Source organism: Euprymna scolopes, chromosome 9 (genome assembly GCF_053919585.1).
Source record: "Euprymna scolopes isolate OS-2025 chromosome 9, ASM5391958v1, whole genome shotgun sequence".
Classification (NCBI taxonomy): Eukaryota; Metazoa; Mollusca; class Cephalopoda; order Sepiida; family Sepiolidae; genus Euprymna; species Euprymna scolopes.
The window spans coordinates 78,734,855-78,750,858 of NC_136490.1; the positions used below are offsets into that span (position 1 = coordinate 78,734,855).

The window sequence follows — 16,004 nt, forward strand, 5'->3', positions numbered from 1 at the left end:
TCAAAAACGCATACATATAAAAAAATATACATATAAATATACATGCAATATGTACCCGTTTAAAAGCAGAGGGGTTTTTTGTTGATTAAAACAATGCAAAAAAAAAATAAATAAAAAGAGGACATTTTTGATAAATAAGAAAGAAAACTAATGTGCATAAAAAATAAAAGTCAATTGTAATTTATGCATGCCTTAAAATAAGCATGCAAAACATATTTATCGCAAAGTTTGCAAAAAAGTGATGCAAAAATTATTTGTCAAAAAGAAAACTTACAAAGAATGTTTTAAAAAAATTGACTTTTTTTTTCTTCCCTTCACGCTTTTCCCTTTTTATTTTCCTTTTTTTTTTTTTATTTCAGTAAAAGTATTAGTTACGCATTAGTAGATTAAAGTGTTAATACAAACAAAATGGATGCAGTTTAATATTTTTTTTTTTTCAATATATAGAAATTTATATACACACAGGCTCGTGAAAAGTTATTCAAAGTCAAATCCCCTAACAAGGTTTGAAGCAAAATGCTTTAACTTTATTCTTATTGCGGGTTTCGTGAATACATCAGCCATATTTTGTTCTGATGGTATGTAATTCAAAATAATGGATTCCTTTTTTACCTTGTTTTTTATGAAATGGTATTTTATATCTATATGCTTAGATCTTTGATTATTGTATTCTGTGCTAAGATTATACGGGCTTGATTATCACAATTACTAAAGGGCTTTTAGTTAATTCTGGCCCTAAAATAGTCTTTGGGATATTTTTAAGGTAGAGTGCTTCCTGGGTCATGTGTATAATCGCGATAAATTCTGTTTCACATGTAGAGAGAGATACAATCTGTTGCTTTTTAGATTTCCATGAAATAATAGGCCCATTTTCTGATAGTCTGAAACAATATCCAGATATACTTTTTCGATCTTCATTGTTTCCAATCTACATCTGAAAATCCTTATTTTGGGGGATTTTTTGATTTTCTAAATACTAAATTATGTTCCTTAGTTCCTTTTAAATAACGAAGGACTTGTTTAGCTCTGTTTAAATCCTTCATTGTCGGTCTTGATAATTTTCGTGATAGTTTTGTTACTGTATAGCATATATCGGGTATCGTCGCAGTCATTAAATATGATCCTATGATCTCTTGGTATAATTTATCATCTATTATTTCAGATTCGGTGTGTATATTTTTATCAATATCATTTTCAACTGGTGTAGAGAGTTTCTTGCACTCTCCCATTACAAATTTTAATAGTATTTTGTCAATGTATCTTGATTGATTCATTGTAATAAGTCTTTTCCTTTGAGTAAATTCTATGCCCAAAAACCAGGATATTTTGCCAAGATAAGTCATTTTAAATCTTTTACTTAATCTGTCCTTAACATCGGTCAACATTATGTCACAATTTGATGTGATTAAAATATCATCAACCTATAATACCAAAATCAGTAGTTTATTGTCTTTGCGTTGGGTATATAAACAGGGGTCTGCTGGGCATTGTTTAAATTGTTATTTAATCATATAATTATGAAATACTGTATTCCAACACTGAGCACTCTGCTTTAGACTGTACAATGATTTGTGAAGTCGCCACACGCTATTTTTATTTTTTCATTATAAATCCCTCTGTAGGGGTAATATAAATTTCAGTCTATTGGGGCATTCAAATAAGCATTTTTTACATCCATTTGATGGATATTAACGATGCGATTTGCAATAAAATTCTTATTGTCATTAGGTTTGTGGTCGGTGAAGACGTAGAAAAATATTCTATACCGTAAATCTGAGAGTATCCTTTAGCAACAAATCTAGCTTTGTACTGTTCAACACCTGATGCGGTAGTCTTTTTTGTAAAGACCCATCTTGCAGAAATAACATGTTTATCTTTTGGGAGAGGTACTACCGTATTGGTAGTATTTTCAGTCAAAGCATCTATTTCTTTTATCATGGCTAATTTCCATTGATCACAATGTTCTGAATTAATTGTTTCGTTAAAGCTTTTTGGCATATTTTCCATGAAATAGCAATAGTCGATTTGATAATCTTTCATATTGTCGACCACAAAAAAAATTGGGCTGTTTTCTATTTCTTTTGACTTTAACATCATCATCATCATGGATACTCTTGTCCCCGTCATCTTCATTGTCTTCGTTTGTTTTAATAATTTAAGGAAATATAATTTCATCCTCTTCATATAATGGGGTTTCGTCTTTAAAATTAGATGTGTCTGTGAATTTTACACATTGGATTCTTTTTTTTCTCTGGAAAAAATACTAAATTGGCTGGACTGATTTTATCATACCTAAGAAATATACCTCTATCAGTTTTAATATTTAATTTACTCTTTATCTATATATGCGAAGCAAGTTGAACCAAATACATCTATTTGGCTTAAATTTGTTTTTCTACCGCATAAAACCTCATATGGGGTTTTAGATAGTGTTTTGTTGAAGCACCTGTTGTGTATATAGGCAGCCGCCATAAGTGCATACGACCAGAGGTTTTTGGGGAGTTTTGATTCAATGAGTATACATCTTGTCATTTCAAAAGTGTCCACCTTGCTCTTTCTGGACTCCCATTTTAGTGTGTCGATCCAAGGGTCAATTTTTCATGTTTGATACAATGGTTAATTAGTAAAAGTGCAAAGTCTTTATTAGTGAATTCTGTCAGAATGAATACACTTTACTTCACCGTACGGAGCCATGTTGGCTAAATATTTTTTAGTTGGAAGCAAGGTATCAAATTTGTTCTTTAAAAAATAAACCATTATTAAACCTGAATGGTCATCCATGAAATTCAACACATATCTATAATGTTCTCTGGCCATCGGTTCCACGGGGCCGTTCAAGTCACAATGCACCAGTGATAGGATTTTTGTGGCCTTGTCTAATATCTTGTTTTGATAGTTTGTCATTTTTCCCTGCGTACAAACGTCGCAGGGAAAGTTTTATTTTCATTCCATCGACTATAGTCGGCAATTTTTTGATCTCAGGAACATTGCAGTGCCCAAGAATTTTATGCCATGTCTGTAAATCATGCTAGGCGGTTTTCGATGGAACTACGCTACTTAAATAACAGTCTTCCATTTTCTTTAATTTTGAATACAGTTCCATTCGGGTACACGAGTTTTGATTTATTGGGGCTAAAGTTTATATTTGCACCTTGTTTAATGGCAGCTTGTACAGAAAATATATTTTGTTTAAATTTTGGGATTAGAAGAGCATTTTCTAGAATACAGAATATTGTTCCTTAGCAAGATTTTAGCAGGACCTCTTTTCAAAACCATATCGTTTACTCGACTGCCATCAGCAAGTTCTACAAAATGATTCTGAGGCCTAAAGTTGGGATCAAAATTGATAAAATCAGATTCCTTCATAATCACATGTGCCGCTGCATCACAAACGTCAAGAAAACTATTAGTTTGTTGAAGCGTCAAACGTACATGAAAATAAAAATGTATGTTCGCTAACGGAACTCTCCACCTTTTTAATGGCGTCTCCTTTGAAAGTCCTGTATCTACATTGGAAACTCTTGTGATTAGGCCAGCCACAATTATAGCAAATTATTTTTGTACTTTTCTTAGGAGAAAAATTGTTTTTGGCAAAATTGCGGTTTTTATTCCCAGCAGGGGTATAATTTAATTATGGTGTTTTTATGTGTGCATTTTTAAATTTCACAATATTTGCAGATTCGTTTTTTTCTGTGATCATTTTCTCAGTTTCCTCGTAACTTCTGAGTGCCAGCTTGAATTGACTAAAAGTCCTGGGATTTTTCTTTCTGGGTTATCACGGTGGTAAATGGCTTGAAATCACTTAGTAATTCTTTGAGGACCATAGAAATTAACAGACTGTCACTAATAACTTCAAACATTTTGGCTCTTATAATCTGTAATGGTTTCAGCTTCCATTCGTTTTAGAGGGGTCAGCTCAGTATATAAAGAATTTTTTTTTTTTCGATAAATAATGCTCTCAATATGTTCAATGCTTTGCAGCCATTGTCCTGGGCTTCTCTCATTACCAGTGATAGACTTTGGTCATCTAAGCACTGTATTAATTCCGCAAAAACAGTTGCGCTCTTTTCAATGAAGTCGGGGTTGTTTCTGTTTTCGGATGTGCCTGGAGTACTTTGTGTAGCTTTTGAATTCGTGGATATCTTAAAAATTTCACTTCCCCCAATTTGAATTTTGATTCAGATCTATCGAAATAAAGACGCACGCTGGGCCCATAACCTCTAGAAGTGTAAGCCATGTTTAGTTTCAGAACAGTTTCCGATGGTTAGTTGTTCGACAAGTCCTGGAGGTAATTGGTTCTCAGTAGACAGTTCTCGAGTTGGAATCCACAGAGCAAAAGATTATTCCCATGTTAACAGAAAGAAAACGTATGCAAAGTTGCTCCAGAAAGATTTAATATTTATGGAGCAATTCTGGTTTCTGATTGGTTGGTAGCAGAACATGAATTAATTCGATTTGTCAGTTCCTAGCAGCATTGTTTATAAATAGAATCTCCCGACTGTGCGGGATCATACCCCGTTATAAGACAAAAATATTGCAACAGGAGACAAATCCACACCCTAACAAACTTAACAATTTGTACTATCCCCCGGTGGCTAGCAGATTCTCAATTATTGGTGAGGTATTATGTGGCAATTCCATCCCCTGCTGGGATGTCGAGGCAACCAAAATCAGGGAACTTCTATTTCATACAACTCTAAAGGCCCTAACCAGATATCTTGATACTACCGCTATGGGAACATCTTAATTGGTCAAAATGTTACTTCTGTTGACCCCATTTATTCTACACTAGTGTCACACCTGAGTGGTCACAACACAATGGGCCGGTGCCATCTTGGTTGTCTACGCATAACATTGGGGTAACGTTGATCCCAAGAATGAGCCTTTGCAAATGTCCGAGCAAGCGATTGCATGGCACCATCTTGCATGTTAAGGTCATGCAGAAATCTGGACAATCATCCCGTCACAGCTATAACGCCTTTTCTATAAACACATGACCCCTAGGAGATAATGGATTTTCCAAGAGTATTTTCTTAGCATGAAAAGTTGATTTTTTTTCTTTTTAGATAATTGTTGTTTAATGGACTTGCATAAAAAGAGCTACATAAAAGATGCTTAAAACCGTTTGAATTATGCAAATACCACCACTAATTTAAAAGTTATGAGAATTTTAAGTGTCAAAATTTAGGCTTTTCTGTGGACATTTTTCTTTTAAAAAAGTGGGCTAAATTACGGCCCTCAACATTTCAAGAAAATTGGTAATTTCGCCACCATTTATTTATTTTTCAAGCTATTCTCATGAAACTTGGTACTCTTATGTAAAATTCTGTGCTCTTTCTGATTATGCAGTCAAATCTGATGTATCTTTTTACCATAAGCCATGAATTATAAATTAAGATGTACAAATTTCTTTTTTTTTTTAAACTGGCACATAGTATCATACAATAGGTGTCTATTCATAAACAAAACTAAGTATTATAGTGGTATTTAAATATGGCTTCGAGAGTAGGTATTTACCTGCCTCCCCACCAAAGGAGAGCTTAATCTAGAGTGCAGCCATTGAATGCCTAAAGAGCATTCATGGCCGGTATTTACTACTCCCCTCACAATTGAGTAGATATGAATTAATCTCAGAAATAAATCAAAGAATATTTTTCATAGATTTTGGATTTCTGTAAAAGATGGAAATTCCCATAGTTGACCAGATCTTATGCATTTTAGCACCTTTTCAATTTTGTAAATCCTCTCTATCTGGCCCAAAATATACTCCTATTTTCCGAAATGCAACCATAAATCGTACTCTACATGAATCCTCGATGTAACTTTCAGTACCAGGATACCAGGAATCCTGAAAAACAACTATATATTCACCAGTTGATGGTAATTTTTGTCATTTCTATTCTTGTTTTACTGAAAATTCAACTATGTAAACAAAGAAATAAAACAATATTTTTTTTACCTTGTTTTTACCTTATTTTAGGGTACACTGAAAACGAATATCACATTTAAATTTTCTACAAATAAGTAGTTTTTCAGATATTAAGTGATGCCATTTCTTATGTTGTCGCAGGTGGCCATCTTGGAGTGCACAAACGCAACCCTAAGAAACTATGCTCAAATGCGCGTACCGAGATGGCCACCAGCAATAAAATAAGAAATGACATTGCTTAATATCTAGAAAGCTACTTATTTGCGGAAAATTTAAATGTGATATTCGTTTTTAGCATACCCGAAAACCTTTAAAGGTAGCCATTTTAAAGAAAAATGTTAAGGTGGAAACAAGGTAAAAATTTACAAAATGCATTACAATGAAATTCTTTATCGACCGCATAATTATATTATTACGCTTATTGCTGTGCATCCCTAAAAAAGGAAAGTGGAATATTCCAAAAAAAATTAAAAAAAAAAAAATTGGTGTCGCTGTTGAGGCAAAGCTAATAAAAATAATTTGTCTTTCTTGGCCTTTTGGCTAAGATCAAAGTGTAGTATCTGTTCTTCAGATGCGACATTTCAATTTCTTCTCTCTCAGTGGATGAGAAATCCTTTACGACTAAGACAATTTTTTGCCCACGTTAAAAAACGACCCTGGTGTCTAAATCTGTCCCGTGGGTGGCATTGTGAATAGGTACTATGTTTAATGTAACAAAGTTTTAACATTAAAAATGTAACTGGAAAAAGTTATTTCTGATTTAATTATAAAATGCCCTGGAAAATGTCCGTTCTGATTTTTTTTTTTTGTTTACTTGCCTCCCGACAAGGGCGAAATTGGACATGAGGCCGGTTATAAATTTAGGGGGAAACCAGCTCCCCAAAAGGGGTACTCTGGTCAATAACAAAAATAAAAATTGTATCAGTAATGAAGGATTTTCCTCCATCAACCAAAACCAAAAAAGGGGAGACTTAAGTAACTGGAATGCTGAAACTGATACTACACTCAGAAATTCATGTTGAAGCAATGGTTGCCTAATCCCTAACCGTGTTAATGTTTTTATGTATTACTTTCGAAAAGCTGCTGAAACAGTTTATGATTTAAACATTACTTTATTTCAAGTACATTTTAAGTAGTAGGTTACGGGATATGAAGTCAGTCCTGGAAATTACTCAAACCGTTTAAGATTTAAACATTACTTTATTCCATGTATATTTTTAACTGTGGGGTGGGGGATATTAAATCAGTCCCGAAAATGGATGAAACCGTTTACGCATTGCACATTACTTTATTTAATGTATATTTTTAACAGTGATAAGAAGTCAGTCCCGGAAATGGCTGAAAAAGTTTACGATTTATACATTACTTTATTTCATGTATATCTTCAACAGTGGGTTGGGGATTATAAGTCAGTTCCAGAAACGGCTGAAACAGTTTACTATTTAGACATTACATTATTTCATATATATTTTTAGCAGTGGGTTTGGGATATAAAGTCGGTCCCGGAAATGGCTGAAACAGTTTATGATTAAAACATTACTTTATTTAATGTATATTTTCAACAGTGGGGAGGCGGATATGAAGTCAGTCCCGGGATTGAATGAGATGTGCAAATATATACTATCAGAAAGCATCGTCCAGTATTGAACGAGATAGGTGGGTATTTTGCTACTATATAGTAGCAAAATACCCAGCGTCGACCGGGATCGAATGACATAGGTGAACGATATATATTAGCAGAATATGCAGCGTCACCCGGGATTGGATGAGATAGGTGAAACATATATACTATGAGAATACCCAGAATTGATGGATTTGTTTGTAATGAAATAATCAGCCCAGGCAATATATCAAAGTTATTATTTAACTAATGGGAAGCGACATAGTGGGTTAAAGTTATGAAAATTATTGTTGAAATTAGTAACATATCCAAGAATTATGAATTACTTGATTGGTGTGTTTGTAATGATATAATAAACCCAGACAATATATCAAATATATTATATAAGTACGAGGGAGAGGCATAATGTGGGGTTTTAATTATAAAAATTATTGTCGAAATTAGTAACATATCCAGGATTATGAACAACGATTAAATGTGAGTTAATCGATTGTGTGTTTATAATAAAATAATCAGCCCAGGAAATATATCAAAGTAATTATGTTAGTAAGTGAGAGCGATAAGTATGGTTAAAATTATGAAAAATAATTGTTAAAATTAGTAACATATCAAAGAATTATGAAAAATGTAATATGTTATTTAATGCATTAGTGTGTTTGCAATGAAATAATCAGACCAGCTAATATATCAAAGTTATTATTTTAGTAAGTGGGGCGATGATGCGGGTTAAAATGATGAAAAATGATTGTCGACATTATTAACATATCCAAGAATTATGAAAAATGACAAAATGTGAGTTAATTGATTGGTGTGTTTGAAATGAAATAATCATCCCAGATAATATATCAAAGATTATTTTAGTAGTGGGGGGTTGATAATGTGGGTTAAAATATTAAAAATAATCGTCGAAATGAGTAACATATCTAAGAATTAAGAAAAATTATGAAGTGTGAGTTAATTGATAGTTGTGTTTTTTATGAAATAATCAGCCCAGACAATATATCAAAATAATTTTTTAGTAAGAGAGGGCGACGAGGATGGTTTAAAGTATAAAAAATTATTATCGAAATTAGTAACATATCCAAGAATTACGAAAAATGACAAAATGTGATTTAATTGATTGGTGTGTTTATAATAAAATAATCAGTCTAGACAATATATCAAAGTTATTAATTAGTAAAGAGGGATGGGCGAAAATGGGGGTTAAAATTATGAAAAATGATTGTTGAAAGTAACATATCTAAGAATTATGAAAACTGATTAAATGTGATTTCATGCATTAATATTTTTGTAATAAAATAATAAGCCCAGACAATATTTCAAAGTTATTATTTTATTAAGGAGGGGGCGATAATGTGGGTATAAATTATGAAAAGTGATTGTCGAAATTAGTAACATACCCAAGAATTATGAAAAATGATGAAATGGAGGTTAATTGATTAGTGTTTGTAATGAAATAATCAGCCTAGCAAATGTATCAAAGTTATTATTTTAGTAATGTTGGGCGACAACGTTAGTTTAAATTATGAAAAAATATTGTCGAAATTAGTAACATATCCAAAAATTACGAAAAATGATGAAATGTGAGTTGATTGATGTGTGTTTGTAAGGAAATAATCAGCCTAGACAATATATCAGTTATTATTTTAGTAAGGTGTGCGATATGGTGAGTTTAAATGATGAAAAATTGTCAAAATTAGTACCATATCCAAGAATTATTAAAAATGATAAAATGTGAGTTAATTGATAGTTGTATTTTTTTTCATAAAATAATCAGCCGATAAAATATATCAAATTTAATATTTTAGGGAGGGGCAATAATGTGGGTTGAAATTATGAAAAATTATTGTCGAACATAGTAACATATTCAATGATTATGAAAAATGATAACATGGTAGTTAATTGACCGGTGTGTTTGTAATGAAATAATCAGCCCAGGAAATATATCAAAGTTATTATTTTAATAAGGACGCGATACAGTTTTGATAAAAAAAAGTAGAATAATATGATTGTGCCTTCATTTATGCTGAATAGAACGCTCACAGCATGGTCAGAAGGGACCGTATGTGTGTGTGAGAGTTCAGAAACAGCAGGTTCAATTTTTTTAAAATTTCACACGAAAAGTACTTGATGTGTCTGGGACTGTTCTTGTGTAGGTTTTGTATCTGGTTGCATCTGATAAGTATCAGAAACCGATAATTCAAAAATCCGATTTAAGAAGGAAGTCCGATTTTGACCAAAGTTAACACTTAAAAAAATCAAACCTCACAATTGCATTTGCATAAGCAGAAGGACCCAGCCTATAAAATCAACAGTAGGTTCTATTACATGATACTTGACTTCTGTAACTTTAAATTTAATTCAAGCGATTCCATGGGAGGTGCTCAACTGAGCTCCAATCTTTGATTCCTTCTTGTTGCAATATTATTGATATAATAAAGGAATATGATTAAAGAAAATCGGAAAGACCTACTTATAGACACGCGCGATAGAAACTGACCAATCAAATGGAGTCACGTTCTGCTAGCAACCAATCAGAGACCAGAATTACCCCCTAAAAATATTGGACCTTTTAGAATTCACACACATAATTTTTCGTGTCCACACGAGAAATATTTTTGTTGTGTGCCTGAAAAAAAAAAAAAAAAAAAAAAAAAAACATCCAAGATTTATATATCAGCTACCCACCAAAAACTATTTTTCATCTCAAAGACTTATACAGATTAGCCACCTATCGGAAACTCTTCTGAAATTGAACATGGTATTAAATTCCAAACTTCTCGTACGGCATTCACAGCAAAAACTAGTTTCGACAACGAAAAAGACTGCCTTGTATTCATCCATGTTGTAGAGGCAGACGGAGTTTTCACGAAGGAAGCCTTTTTGTCAAAAAAATTGTGAACACATTATCGCGAATTAGCTTTCCTGCAGGTTATAATGTGGTCGGTTCCGAATACAATGTCAACAAATACTGCCCATAAATTTGCCTATAAGTAATGAAATTTAGTTCATACCGTTGATTAATTTTAGTACTCAAATAGTGCTCTTCATCTTTTGACTGACATTCATTCAATCTCATTACCAATTATCCTCGAATGACTCATGTTATCCCAATAGTATAGTTTTGTTTTTTTTTGTAATAGAAGGCATTTTTCATAAATGAAGGAATAAGAGACGCAATAATTCTTTAGTGTTCGGAGATAATAGTCGAATAGAATTGAAGCATCTTAAGAATGCTTATTCTTGGTTTCTTTTAACAGAAACGGAATGCATTAGTCATTCTCTGAAAGTAAAGGACATTTTTCTTCTTTTCCTTCTTTTTCTCCTTTTCTATTCTCTTCCCTCCCGGCCCTCTTTCTATATTTCATATACAGACCCACATAGACATACGTATGCGCGGACATAAACATCCTATAAGTATCCAAAATTAAAAATATAAACGGCGTATGTTTTGAAACTGGAGGGAGCGGTTCGTATTTAATAAGAATATGAAACAATGATGGACTGATTCGAAAAATGTAACCAATGAAGGAGAAGTCCTGGTGTTTATAGGGTAGTGGTAGTAGATTTTTATTTGTAAGCGAAAGTTACACCTAACTTTTCTCTTTTATTTTTGCGAGATTAAGATTTGCCTGTATTCACTTAGGAATTTCTGAAAATGAAAGTGACTGTTAATTCCAGGAAACATCTCAGCAATATTGGCAAGAAGTGTGGTTATTTCAGAATTACATATAGCGCCTGTGTTTATAATCATATGGTGTCTGAAGTTAAAGGGGAAAACGAATTCATTTTATTAATGTAGTAAATGTACCTAGCAAACTGGACACAACTAAAAATTGAACAAGTCAGTTAAAAATAATCTGATAATTTAGTGTTAAATCGATAGTAATTCGAAGATTTTTTTTTTCAAAACAACTGAATAAAGTAGTTCTAAATGCCAAACTGCAAAACCTTTGTTATTTAATTTTTACAACGTATAAGTCCGCTCATATCGTTCTTTATGGAAGTCGATTACCTGAAAATCCATAACTCGGCAAGTCCCCTTTACAATATAAACGAAGTCCAGTCCTTCTAAGTGTCTGGTTTGGTGCTCGAAAAAATCGTCCCCGGAAAACTCCTCCCTGGAAAACTCGTTCATTTTTGTTTTGGTAGGAAAACTGGTCCATTATTGAATAAATATCGATTTCCTACCAAGCAAAAATGAATGCGTTTTCCGGGTAAGAGTTTTCCGGGTACGAGTTTTCCGGAGACAAGTTTTCCTAAATTCGTCCGGTTCACTAGCACATACCCCAGACAATAGCGAAAGTAGATACGATCATTCGGTACGTTTTCTGAGATTCGTTGCTCTTTTAAATATGCTTGCTTTGAGGAAAGGCAAACACATTGGTCCATTTCTTGACCAAATTGGCCTTTGTTCAGATCAAGGCGTTGAGGAAGAGTCGACCCGATAGGAAGCCGGCGGCGTTGTTGTTTACTTCCTGTGTGATTGATATTATCGTGCTGTCTTAAAATGAGCCATCGGGTACAAGTATTGTTGAAAGATTAAATCTTTTATCTACTTTATATATACATACGCACTTTTAATTGAATGCAGCTATTTAACCACACACACACACACACACATATTTTGTTGAACGAGATTGGTACATGGTGTCTATTATGTTCGTTGATCATTCGTTGGAGAAAGTAAGGTAAATAAAAATATATAATATAAAGTATATCTACGAGAGGCGTTCCAAAAATAATGCCTTCTATTTTTTATTCAGCTCGAATGAATCAGAGGCGATTGCAAATTGCTATTTTATGATGACTGAACGTATGCATTCATGGCTTGAAATTTCCTCTATCTGTTGCAGATATTGACGGTGCGAGGCTATAAGAAAGAAACCTCTATTATGGACGTGCGTCAGTAGCAAATATGCGTCATTCAATTCCTGCAAAATTTCATTGAGGATGATGGTGATTATGTAGACAAATAAATTTTGGCTCACAAATGGTCGCTCGTTTTTTATGGTAACACTTCCGTCTTCATAGCTCCACAATTTTTAAAGTTAAATATAGAGAATTTACTTTAAAAAAATCCTCGTATGACAAAGCGTAATTCAGACGCTCATGCACAGACATCGTTTATCGCTGGCAAAACTACATTAAGAATGATGGCAACTATGAAGAAAAATAATTATAGATCACAAAAGGTCGCTAGTAATTATTATTTAGATATCCTCAATAAAAAAAAAAAGTTTTGTTTTATAGATTCGGAAAAATGGTCTTGACAATGAGTTAAAAATAAAAAAAATCATGCAAAATACTATTAGAAACCTACCCAATAAATGTCATGAGGACATTTATTGGTTGTGTTTCTAACAGTATTTTGTATATTTTTAAGTCATTGTCGAGATTTCAAAGACATGAGATAACACGTGGCTATTTTTCTTGTGCAACGCTCGACATTAATTGTTGAAATAAACTTTTTTCGATTAAATAAATACACTAAAAACTTATCCAACTAGGTAGAAGAGTATCTTATCTTGCAAAGGCAAGATAAGGTACTATTTATTTGGGTGCTTATGCACTTATGTTACGGTGCTATTGTTTTCAAATAGTATTTTCAAATTAAATTCAAGTTTCACAATATCTATTTAATTGTTAGGTGAAAGTACAAAATAGTTAACAAAACACCCTGCACTCCCCATGTTAAGATTGGGTTTCTAAATAATATTATTTAAACATGGTAGCATACGTGCACAAGTATCTTTTATTTGTTATATAGGTGTCTATGTACATTTCCCTACACAATAACTGTCAATTTTCAGTCTACAGACTCGAAATTTGATATACAGGGTATTGAGATTTGTGAAAATCTTTGTAATCGGTTTTCGACCAAAAATTTGTCCGTTAGGGTGTCAAAGTTCAATGATTTGACCTTTGAGAACTCTTTCAAACTCCTCCGCTAATTTTGGGTCTAAACACTTGAAACTTAGATATATGTTCCTTGGACATGGATCTAACTTAACTTGATTTGAGCCCAAAACAATAAATGTTAAGGGGTTATAATCGAGGTCAAAGTTAAAAAAAATTTGACCTCTGCGGTCTCTACCAAATTACTCAGACAATTTCTGGTCTAAACATTTGAAATTTTACATAAAGAGTATTCAGAGATAGGGCAAGCTTTTTAATCGGTTTGGGTCGAAAATTTGAGCTACCAATATATAAATGTATGTATGTATGTTTGCATGTCTGCCTAAAACTTTCGACAGAGGTGATGGATTTTCACAAGATCAGTATCGTTTTGAAGCTTGACCCTTCAGACGACAAATACCGAAAAATTTGTTAAAAACATTAATTTCTTCACCCTCAACTGGGCACTTTTCTACAGGGAGGGGTCGCTTTTTTCGCCGATATTTTTAAAAGTCATCCCCTCTTTTCGATTGTCTAGCCTTAATTTAAACCTATGTCACTTCCAGTTTGGCGGTAGTCGTAACAGCAAAGACTTCACGTTTTTTTACCCATTCTTTTCCTCTTTTGTGTCATGGGTTTGACCCTGCTTTCCTACTACCACCTTTTTTTTTTTTTTGCTCAACACACACCTCCAAACACTCGGGTAACGCCGGGCACCTATGCTAGTATATATATACACTCACACACACTAGACGACCCGTTGAAACTATTTGCTATGGAATTAATGTATGATCGTGACACTTGTGACGTAAAGAAAATAGTTTTTTGTGACATAACAGAAACATTTCTAGGAAAGTATATTAAAATGAAAAAAGAATATAGATAGATTTCTATAAGTCGTTCTGTTTATAAGTCTGTTTTTGTAATAAACAAATAAAAGAAATATCTGCCTTACTAAAAAAATGCTAGTTTTATTTTTGGTGATCCAAAAATTGACCAACAAATAAAATAGATATGACATTAGGTATGTAACATTGCCGATGTACTTGTAATGCTATTTATATATCATTCTAGAGATTCAAGTTTCCAAATCATTTGTTAAAAAACAAATAAAAATATTAATTTCCACTCTCCAGTTATCAAATTCCTAAACATATTCACTACAGAAAAACAATACATGGTCACAATTGGTCTTGCATTACAAAGCAAAGGGGTTAAATTAACATCATTGGAATGTTTATTCAATTCTCTTTCCATCAATGTAATTCTATTGACTCACAAATAAAAGACATTAGGTATGTAATATTGCTGATGTCCACAAAAATACAGCATACGCTTGTAATGCTAATTTTATCCTAGGCCTCCAGCCAAATCTACACAAATTCAGAGAAAAATCCTATGAAAATCAACAAAACAAAAAAATACTCGCGACACTCAAAAACTAGAATAAACACCGATTGAACTGACTCGTTCCTAAACTTAAAATAAACTTGTTGACCTCTTTCGCATAACCCAGCAGTCTGTCTTTTTCTTTTTTCGTCTATTTTCTTTTTCAGTATCTGCTTGACTGTTACTTTGGTCATTCCATGTCAAAACACCAGCAAAAAGTTGAAATCTGCACCAACCAACACCAAATTATTTGAAATTTGGCACAAATATTCCCCTTCATGAGTTAGGAAAATGTGCCAAATTATTTGGTCGGTCCTAAACTTTATCATTCAGATTTTAGGGGGGGGGTAAAATTTGCATATTTTGCGTCTAAATTTATGCCGTGAAAAATCACGGGATTTAAGCATTTTATAAAATTTAAAAAAAAAAATAAATACTTCCACATATTTCTGAAATTTGGTAGGAAGGGCATTTAGGGGCTGTAGAATTTTTAAAGTGATGAAATTGAAAGCATTTCTTATAAATAAAAATATAACTCAATGTCTACCAATTACAAATATTCTAGGGTTTAAAAATTCACGTAATTTCTGGAAAATCTACAACAGTGTAGTAAATAATGCCAATCAACAATTCCTCCACTATACAACAATCATGAGGTTGTTTGCTCAGCAACCGAGAAGGCTAACATGCTTGCCAGTCGGTTTGCCTCCAACTCCACATGGGACCCTGCTAACAACCCCTTCTCTTACTTTCCTTTGTGGACAGATGCCACGCTAGATGATCTAAAAATCACCCTTTCTCAGGTGCAAGTATATACCATTCATTGGGCAAAGCAGGGGTGGGTGGAGCAGTAGCTCTAGATATATGCAAGGCTTTTGACAGGGTATGACATGAAGGCTTCTCAGGAAAATCAGATCATACGGTATCACTGGACGAATACCCAACATAATTAAATCCTTCTTAGATAAAAGAAAAATCCAGGTTGTCCTCGATGGTTGTACATCTAAACAATATGATATAAATGCAGGAATGCCTCAGGGGTCTATCCTTGGGCCTTTACTATTCCTAATATTCATAAATGACCTCCCTGACAAAATCGTCTCTAAGATGGGTATATATGCTGATGACACCACACTCTATAACAGGCACAACAGGAAAACAAATGAA

General features: G+C 33.1%; 1 protein-coding gene and 1 pseudogene across 2 annotated transcripts in view; one reads left to right on the top strand and one right to left on the bottom strand.

Moving 5' to 3' along the window:
* LOC145284721 (uncharacterized) overlaps positions 1–16,004 on the bottom strand; it is a 251,056-nt gene that overhangs the window by 89,445 nt on the left and 145,607 nt on the right. The window lies entirely within an intron of this gene.
* LOC145285287 (U2 spliceosomal RNA) lies at positions 6,449–6,576 on the top strand (annotated as a pseudogene).